The sequence below is a fragment of the Gadus chalcogrammus genome, chromosome 1, assembly GCF_026213295.1.
Source record: "Gadus chalcogrammus isolate NIFS_2021 chromosome 1, NIFS_Gcha_1.0, whole genome shotgun sequence".
Lineage (NCBI taxonomy): Eukaryota > Metazoa > Chordata > Actinopteri > Gadiformes > Gadidae > Gadus > Gadus chalcogrammus.
The window spans coordinates 13,124,197-13,134,339 of NC_079412.1; the positions used below are offsets into that span (position 1 = coordinate 13,124,197).

General features: G+C 41.6%; 1 pseudogene; it reads right to left on the reverse strand.

Moving 5' to 3' along the window:
* LOC130403620 (NUAK family SNF1-like kinase 1) overlaps positions 1-4,927 on the reverse strand; it is a 13,909-nt pseudogene extending 8,982 nt beyond the window's left edge.
* Positions 4,928-10,143: the final 5,216 nt, after the last annotated feature.

The window sequence follows — 10,143 nt, forward strand, 5'->3', positions numbered from 1 at the left end:
CCCTGATGTTAACCTTTGATTTTAGCCAACCATGGATAATCTATGACGGAATCAAACCAGCATGTTTTGGTTGAAAGTGTGATTTGCCACATTATTGGAAGGAAATTGTGTCACAGGCCAATTCGGGTGCGTGTGTCTGAGTGTTATCATCACATGTGATGTCACCTTCGAAAAAGCGTATGATGTTGGGATGACGGAGTGATGCCGTGATCTCTATCTCCCGTTGGATGTGAACTCTGTCCAGGTCTTCGGTGATTCGCTCTTTACGAATGGACTTGATCGCCACCTGTGGAACGGGAGGGGTGTGCTGTCCTTAGTATTTAATCCGAATATCATAGCAGGCTCAAGCTTTTGGATATTGTAGAAGCAAACCATTAATCGGATTAGTGAGGGTCACCCGAGTCCCATAAAAAGTGTACGATAGACTAGAACTGGGTTGTGGTTGTGCATACGCATTCTAACAAGCTCTGTTTGTTTGGCCATTATCGCTGACACATCCCTGGCAATACTTGTCGCAATCACATTATTCCACAATGGCATACACAGTATAACAGCAGCAACCACATAGGCTATACCTTACATATGGGCTGTCACCGATCAACCTGCAAACGCACACATCACAAACACACACATACACACACAGACCAACACACACACACACACACACACACACACGTCTGCTCTCGAACACACAATGCCACACAGAAGGCCGGAGTATTAGAGGTGATTATGTGGGCCTCGGGGTTGGCCAGGCGGGCACCGTGCCTCTTGTGATCTGAACTCTTGACAGCTGTTCTGTTCACACTCTTCCTTCTTAATCTCCCACACCATTCCCCCGATGTAAGCCCCTATTCACAGAACATTATACGCCCGTATAAGCCCCCCAAAATACTTTAGGATGCAGAAACTCCTCATCCAAACATCACCATTTATGGACGAGGGGGATCAGTTAGACGGACGATGAATCATGGGGGTGCGCTGCTTTGTCAATTGTATTCCCAAACGGGGATGAAGTGAGGGTAGAAGAGAATGTGAACAGTGATGGAGCACTGGTGCTCTGTACTGTAATGAAATGATAATGCAAGTGGTCGCAATATGCATGCACAACTGCAGGTCTTCATGCCATAAGACGTTACTGGATCTCCAGTCTGCTCTACAATGGTATACTGCTGTCTAGTTTAAGTTCAAGCTCAAGTTCAAGTAATTCATTGTAAGATGCACAGAACAACACAGATTCAGTCACTGGAAACAACCTATTTCGGGAATAATATAGTCATATTAGAAAATAGACTGGTGCGTTCCCCTGACCGTTAAGACTTCATATCAGTCGTGGTGGTGGTGCGGGTGAGGTCTCCTGTGGTCAGCATACTTCATGCAGTTTGCCGACAAGTCTTTGGGTTTTTTTGAACTGGCCGAAACCTTTCGCAAATCATTAGATTATACTGATTTCCCCCTCTCCATTTAGATCCCACTGGTCTCGTTCAGTGACCACACCGAAACCGCATGTGCGTATATAACAAATTTGTCTGCGAATGTCTTCTTTGTCCTTTATCGTCTCAGCCAGCCTAAATTATATTTACTTATTTTGAAGTACCCTGCCCGCTTCTGAGACTCCAAACAGAAGACTTATGGATGGGAATCAAAAGGGACCTCCTGATAAGAAATTATCATAAGCTAACGATATCTGAGTTCACATACAATATGTAGTGCGATTCTGCAAATAATGAGATTCTTTCAATTTTGCGATACGATATTATATTATATATTTCTGTACGGTTTTATATTGTGTGTTCAGTTTCCACAAGTCTGCCATCATTTTTCATTCCAAGTGTGTCCGAACAGAACAAAGACAATGCAAATGTACTTCAGGCAAATCCACTATATTGCAATCTGTAGGATGCTACCGTTACTTTGCTTCGGCTAAGATACCATTGATGTTTGTGGCTTTATGTTTATTTTGGATGTTTTCTTTTTTTTGTGGGACCGGCAGACCAAAAGGAGAACCATGGTGGAGCCTTGGAGCCCCAGAGTGTCTCCCAGGGCCACTCGCTTGGCTCACACACTCTGCAGGAAGGAATTTGTAGCCATTGGAGGAGACTTGTTTCACACGCTCTTTAACCACACTTGTTATGTAACACGCATGCCGCACATGTATGCACGCACACACATGGACGCACACACATACACACACTTACACACACACCCACGCACTCTCACTCAAAGAAATAAGAGGAAGTGAAAGTATGGGAGGGGAGAATAAAGAATTAAACTGCGGACATTCAGAGCTGTCAAGATGAAATATCGTAGCTTTCAATGTGTATGTATGTCCTGATAATAGATTTGTTGAATAAATGTCAATGTGCTTTTCCTGATAATAGATAGATAGATGGGGGATATTTCTGATAGGACACGGGGGGAAGGAGGTGTTGGTGTCCATGATCTCACCCTTGCACACTACAGATACAGTACAGTATGTGTTTGTTTGTGTCTCCATACAGATGCATGTGTGTGTGAGACTGTGTATCACTGGATTATCCTTCCCAGTGAAACGTTTACACAGTCACCGTTTAATTGCTTGGCTCAACAATGAACAGTGTGTGCGTCAGATGAGCGCTGATGTAGATCCAACACAATTAACACCCTGTGTGATCCTCTCAAACTGAAGAAGCCATGTATTTCTATGAAGACTTTTTGCAGAGACACGTGTACTTCCCACTCAAGGAACTTTGACTTTAATTGTACAGTAGTCTCGGAAATATTTTTGTCAGCTTGGTTAAATGTTACTTCATGTTACTGTACATGCCTAACATTGAGTGCTGGTGTGTGTGTGTGTGTGTGTGTGTGTGTGTGTGTGTGTGTGTGTGTGTGTGTGTGTGTGTGTGTGTGTGTGTGTGTGTGTGTGTGTGTGTGTGTGTGTGACACACATACAGACACTCACACATCCCGAGTGTGACTTTCATTCAATCTTAGATTAGCAACTGCAATACAGTCAGAAAGAAATACTAGACTTTTCTATGGGTCAAAATAAATAAATAAATGAAGTCATGGAAATGTCTGCTATAGTAACCTAGTGATTATTCTCTAACAGTCCTTCCACCTTTATCCACTTATCTCTCTGGATAAATCCATGGGCATCAATAATGTTTTATCTATGTCTCCATAGCTCTCTCTCACTTACTCAACACTGCCTCTCTGCTTCTATACACCCCCCACACACACACACACACACACACACACACACACACACACACACACACACACACACACACACACACACACACACACACACACACACACACACACACACACACACACACATCATCTCTTCTGCTCTGTCTCAGACAACAGACCCGTGGTCCTGTTTCCAAAAATAACGTCAGTTTTGTTTCAAAGAATCTGTGGTATGCAATGAGGAATTCACCTCCCACCCTCACCCACCACCACTAGCCCCTCTAAATCACCTCCCCATATTGTTTCTATTAAAGCTCCACCTATTCCTTGTTTTCATTTGACACCATAACCTAAGGCTGGGCTATATGGATGAAGCCATTGTCATAATACTTGGAATGTCGATAAATATCCCGATAAGCTTTTGTATTCAAATACCATTCTAGTCAAGGGCCATTCCATCGAGAATGGAAATGTAAACGTAAACTATCTCTGTGGCATTTCAAACCTCATATTGATCATCTGAAGAGCATATCTCCATTCATGGTTTTCCACGCTAACCCTGGTTCTGGCCATGATTCAATATCTTAATTTTATGAAACACAATTACATTCTAGATAACAATTGATAATATTGACATTTTGCTCTATGTTGGTCTGTCTATCCATCTGTAGACCCCTTCCCATCCTTAGTAGCTGATGCAGAGAACCTGAAAGGGTTCTCGTGTTTGACTTGGATCCCCAGTGTCCTTTGGCAAAGGGGTAAAGGGGTGTGGACATATGTAGACATAAACCTGGGATTAACTGAAATAATCTGGCAACAAATTTAGTTTTTAACATCATTTTTTTTACTATCTTAGATGTTCCCCAACTGTGATGTTGCTCATGAAAAGTATTTGTTTGGTCAGTGTTCGTGTTTCAGTGTGTGTGTGGAAACAAAATGCTTGTAATCGAGGAGCATGTCAGAGATTTGGAGGGGGGACCCCCATAGTTTTCTATTGTTGCAGAGTGAGTGAGTCACATAACAGGTAGCCTTGGCAACACAGGGATAAAGTGCAGCCAGCAGTAGCAGCCCAATGGCTGACCCACAAAATTGTTGTTCTTAAATTTAGGCTACATAACACTGCCCTACGCTTGGACGCACACAGAAGTACGCATGCTCTCTCTCTCTCTCTCTCTCTCTCTCTCTCTCTCTCTCTCTCTCTTCTCTCTCTCTGCTATCTCTCTCTCTCTCTCTCTCTCTTGCTCTCTCTCCTCGGGCATCCCTCTTAGCACCGTGAAGGATTGTCTTAACGCTAAATTGCATGTTAAAACTAAAATGCTGAGAAAAGTGCATGATTATTGGTATCTGTTCAATCGGCGTCAGTTTCTAAACCACCACCGTAGTTTTGTGCCGGTCAGTCTAACACCAACAAGTCACCATAAAAAACATCAAGTGTTTCTCACTGTGTTTTGGGATGTCCTCTCCATCGCCTTCTTCACTTTGCCATAGGTTCCTTTACCTAGAGTCTCCATCACCAGAACCTCGAAGCGGTGTTTCAAATTGTGCTTATGCTTGGAAGGCGATGTTTCACCACCTCCACCGGGGTTGCTGTTGTTGTTATGGATGTTGTTGATGTTGTTGTGGTCGTCATCAGACTCCGCACACCGCTGTTGCTATTGTGACCGAGATGTCCCGGGGAGACCTCGCCGGTGCCGGACTGGTTGCAGGTAGACGCCGTTAGCAGGCATTGGACCTGGGACGGGTCACTGGTGTTCATCGTGCCACTGTTGCTGCGTGCCTCCCGCCTGCCCATCTTCTCTGCGCACCTGTCACTTAAGATTGCTTATCTGAACGGAACCAGAAGCCAATAGAGTAACGTGTACAAAAAATGAGGGATATTAACAGCTGTGGTGAGATGTTATAATGAAAAGACTTTTGTCTGCATCTAGCCTATATGTCGTGGAGGCTCCACTGCATTGTCGTCCTCTCCTCTTAAAGGGCAGAGTAGCGGAACACACTATGCAGCACACCAACTGACTGGGAGCGATGGGCGGAGCTACCTCATACCAATAGCTGTCATAGCAACCGAAGGGCTAATTTAGGGACCTCTTGGTTCCGCTGGTCCGCTCCACCGTCGACCAACTGTTGGGGAATGCTAAGAATTCCAGTCAGAACGAGGCAGCATCCTTAATTCAGCACTACTTCCACGCTTTTGACGTCAAGGCTGGTCAGTGATGATGTGTCGCAACGGTTTATCTATTATATTATAGACAGGTTCGTCAACATATTATTAAACATGATAATGCAGGAATATTTTTATTGACTCATATATAATAACTTTTCCTTTCAAATGTCTGTTCCTGTAGAACAGACAACAAAACAACACATTAAATATAAGTGTCGTTTGCATGCTTCTCCCATTGGTCTACATATACCATAAAAGTTCATGAAAAAACAATAGAATAGAACAGAATTGAATGGAATTATTGTTGTACTGGCCAAACTAATGGAGTATTCAGACAAATCAAACAACTATTAAAAGTGAAAAATTCTAGAATAGTTAAGGTGCAATATATAAATATAATATCTTGCTGGTCCCTGGGAGGGAGGCTGTTCTACAGTCAGCCTCACTGTCATCTAACACAGGGCTTCCCAGCACTTGAACTACTTGGGTGGTTTGGTCATCCTATGTGTCTGCCTGTGTTTGCCTGCACGTGAAAGAAATAATTACCTACCCCCCTGATTTCCAGTTATACTGAATAATCGGCTTAGATCGTGAGTCAGCAGCGCCGGCCTCGGAGTGTGTCCATTGTGTTTCTGCAACAGGCTGCATGTGTAGCCGCTTTTGTTAGACTCACATCACCAAGAAGGACTGAGTCACCCGTTGTCATTGGCCACTCACACATAAGGCTGACAGCTCATTGGCTGGGAATCCCCTGACCCTCCCTGCTGCAGCATCACCATTATACAGCCGTCTCATGCACACTGAACGAGTGTACAGATCACTATGTTCCAGATGGACAGACCACAGCCTTTCCTCCTCTTTGCACGACACACTGCTCACACACCTTTCCTTGCCTGGGGCCAATTTTGAGTTCTAAGTTGATGCAAATTTTGGTTCTCTGTTGTCGATTTGATTGAGGACAGCCAGTACAACAGCCTGCATGATTAATTGGCACCAAGACCTTCACTAAGCCCACCCAGGTAGAGGGGGTGGGGGAGAGGAGGAAGAGGAGGAGATCTGGGAGAGCTCAGAGATCCTTGATGAGGTAGGGACGGCTGGGTCAATCATCACCTGAGAAGTATTTGGACGAAAGGCCTCCTGTTATTATTTTCACCAGACTGATTGATGGTGGATCCCATGGCTTCTCGGAATGATAACACCGGACCGACACTAATATAATCCAGAATAAATCACAGGACTACGGAGAAAGCCTGTTTGAGAATCATCCTATCCGTTTTGAGTATCAAAAAAAGATTAGGTCTTTTTTCTTTACTTTTTCCCTCCTCGCATTATTACTGCCACCTAGTGGCCCAGGGATGAAAAGGTTTGAAAAAGAAGAGTTTGAGTTTGAATTGAGATAATAAGATATAGCCAATAGAAAAATCTCCGTAGAACACGAGGAAAGTTTGAACAGAATCATAGGTGTAGATGTTTCCTTCTTTACTAAAGAAAAGATAAAACACACACACGCACACGCACACGCACACGCACACGCACACACACGCACACGCACACACATACACATCAACACACACATAATAGGTTCCAACTTCATCCATCTTGCGATAAACATCTACAGACATATTTGACCAACAGAATTATATTTTGGTTGTAAAATCATTGATTCCGTGTACCATATCACCATATAATTTCCTCATAATTTCAAATTATTCGTTTAGTTCAGCCAACCTAACTTTTTATGAATGTAAAGAAAATAATTAAAAAATAAGCTGTAATATCAAGGTATAGTGGACTAATAACATGAGCAGCTTGTCGGAAATCAGTACAATCAGTACAGTTAATAAAGTCAGATGTGTGAGATATCTTGTTGGTGACATTTCTAGAGTCTTATTATTATCTTTGAAACGGACAACCTGCAACAACAATGTTTTTTCAACGTGAACGTATTTTAAAGTCACTTCTTAATAACAGTAATGAACTTAGTTCAAATGGCAATTAGGACATAAAAATAAATGAGAGGGGGGGGTGAAACGTGACAAACCCACACATACAGACAAACACAAGCACACACATAATCGTAAAAGGTGTGTCTGTTTTCCAAACTGCTGGTAGGCTGTCACTAACCATTGTTTAGTTAATATGCTTGCATAAGCAACACGTGTTTTTGCCAATACAATTTGAGAACAAAAATGTAATCTTTGGACACCTGGTAAAATTACATAATAGTCAACAGGTTTTTTTCTCTAGCAGAAAAGTTCGCTATAAATCATTAATGTGTGTATAAACATTCACTTGGAGATCTCTTTTTGTATGTAGAAATCATTAACATAATTTTGTTTCCACACACACTCAAGTGCTGAATTCCTTAAACATTTCCTCTTTGATGGTTGGCTCTTTGCCAAACACTCATCAAACACAATATATATCAGATTTCTTTGCTTTCTCTCTTTTATTTTCATCGTCGATATATGTAAACAACATAGCCTTTTGAATTGCACTCTTTGAAGTGTGTGTGTGAGAGAGAGAGAGAGAGAGAGAGAGACGATGAGCTAGAGAGAGAGAGAGAGAGATGAGAGGAGAGAGAGGGGGGGGGGGGTCAAGGTGAACAGCCAATATGTGACACCCAAAGAAGAGGCCCCCTTAGCAGGGAACACATGGAGACAGTACCTAGGTGGTAAAGGGTGGTTAAGTAAAAAGTTAACGATTTGCTTCAGAATGTAGTTGCTTCACTCAAACTAAATGTACAAAAACAGAACGTCATTTAGTTGAGTTGAGGAGAGATTGACAGGCAGTGTTATGTGAGCAGGGAGGGGAAAGATTTCTTTGAGGTTCCCCTTTTAATAGTTTTTTTTTTTTTTTCTTTTTCTCTGAAGGCACTTTGAGATTCTTGAATATAAAGTGCATTAGAAATAAAATGTATTATTATTATTATTAATAAGCATTGTTGATGTAAGCAATAAACTTGTCACATTGGATTAAAGCAGTGTCTAAATGTAAATGTACTAATTTTTTTACTAGAATTATGTATGGACTTATATTTTGACTCAATACATTCCAAAGCAAATATTCACCTTTCACTTCACCATATTTACGCCTGAATTCCCTATAATACATTGCATTGTATTATTTTATGAAATGGCTTTTTATTACAACACTGTCAGGCTATATATATTTTTGTTTTATACCTTTAATCAAGTAAACAGTATTCATATGTTAATATCAATATACACTATTTACATATGGATATCAAGCATACAATATTTAAATATTCATATGAAGACTTTAGTAATGGGATATTTCTTATGTTTTACTTTTGAATTATTTGTACATACTGTTTCTCTAACTGCCATTTGTTGATGTGGCTTTTCCCTAACCCCCTTGGGGGGGGGGGGGTCAAGTATCAAAAAATCCAACTGATAAGGCACGGCTACGTCTCCCCCTTTATGACATCTGGCATTTTCTTTAAGTGATATGCGTCTAGAACAGATGAGACTTCACATTGCAATTGTCAATGATCAAATCAAATAACATTGACCTAAAGGACAGAGTTTCCTGTTTTCTCATCAAGTAGAAGAATGCTTAAGGGGTTCCCTGCTCCCTTGGTACCGATTTACCCCAGGCACAAAGGTTAACGTTAGATAACGCTAGGAACAGGCAGGATGGCCAGTGCAAGGGAAAGGAGACAAAGCTTAGATGATGAAGGGGAAACCAAATATGGATTTATCCATCACACATTATGTGGGGAGCAGAGCTGTTCTCAGCATTTCAGAGACCTGTGCAACTGTATAAGAAGTCCTTGCTTTTTCCAATGCGTTGGACTTCTCCTTGCGAAGCTCTGAGAGAGACGCAGGGTGAACTCCCATCTGAGGCTTCAGATTATTGTGACGCCTCCAATAATTTAATGTGTGTGTGTTGTACGCTGAATATTCTAGCCATCATTTAACATTCTTCAAAGTCTGGTCTGATGATTTCAGATCTGAAGGTGAGTGGCAGAGGCAAGTTAAAATGTAAGGCTGGGACCTGCCAGTGGTAATCTTTTTCTGATATTGCATATCAGAAATAGATTCACATCACATGTGACAGTCAATCATAATATATATATATATATATATATATATATATATATATATATATATATTATTATATATCAGACCAAAGGGCACTATAACTAATGAAAAGGAAGCATTTATCATTGATACAGTGCAGCTACATTGATTAAATGGGGGAAAAGGTGTTTGCGTTGAGGTTTGAATGAGGTGGGGTTGGCAGGTAGTGCCAACGAATCGATACTGCAAATTACCCACTCATTCACGTGAAACCCTATTTAAAAGTTTTGTGCAAGTGCATTTTTTGGTTGAAACAAAAGGTGAACGTGAAAGTTTTACTTATGTGTTTCCACGTTGACAAAAAAGTCATGTTTAATTCTTTGTTATTCTATTCTGAAAATAATAAGTCAGTAGCAGCTTTCCATTAGGAATATCGCTCTTTATCTGATGACGTGAACAGAGAAGCGTCGTAAAGATAAACCTTTATGAGTTTTAAAGAGGAAACAGGGGCGCCATCGTGTCACCAAAGGTCACACACCAAGGACTCGGCTGGCGTAGTATTTTGTTTTACCTACTGTCCCCGGGGTTGACCCTTCGGTTGGGCTAAGTCTGTGTGGTCAGGCGATCTCCAAGATAGCCTATCAGCGCTGTCTTTTCCCTCAGGTAAATCATCGCTGGAGCATAAAAGTTGCACTTCAAAATCCCTCTAGCTTTGGGAATAAAGAATCGGGGACAGAGGTGGGGTGTCCTTTTTTTTTCTAT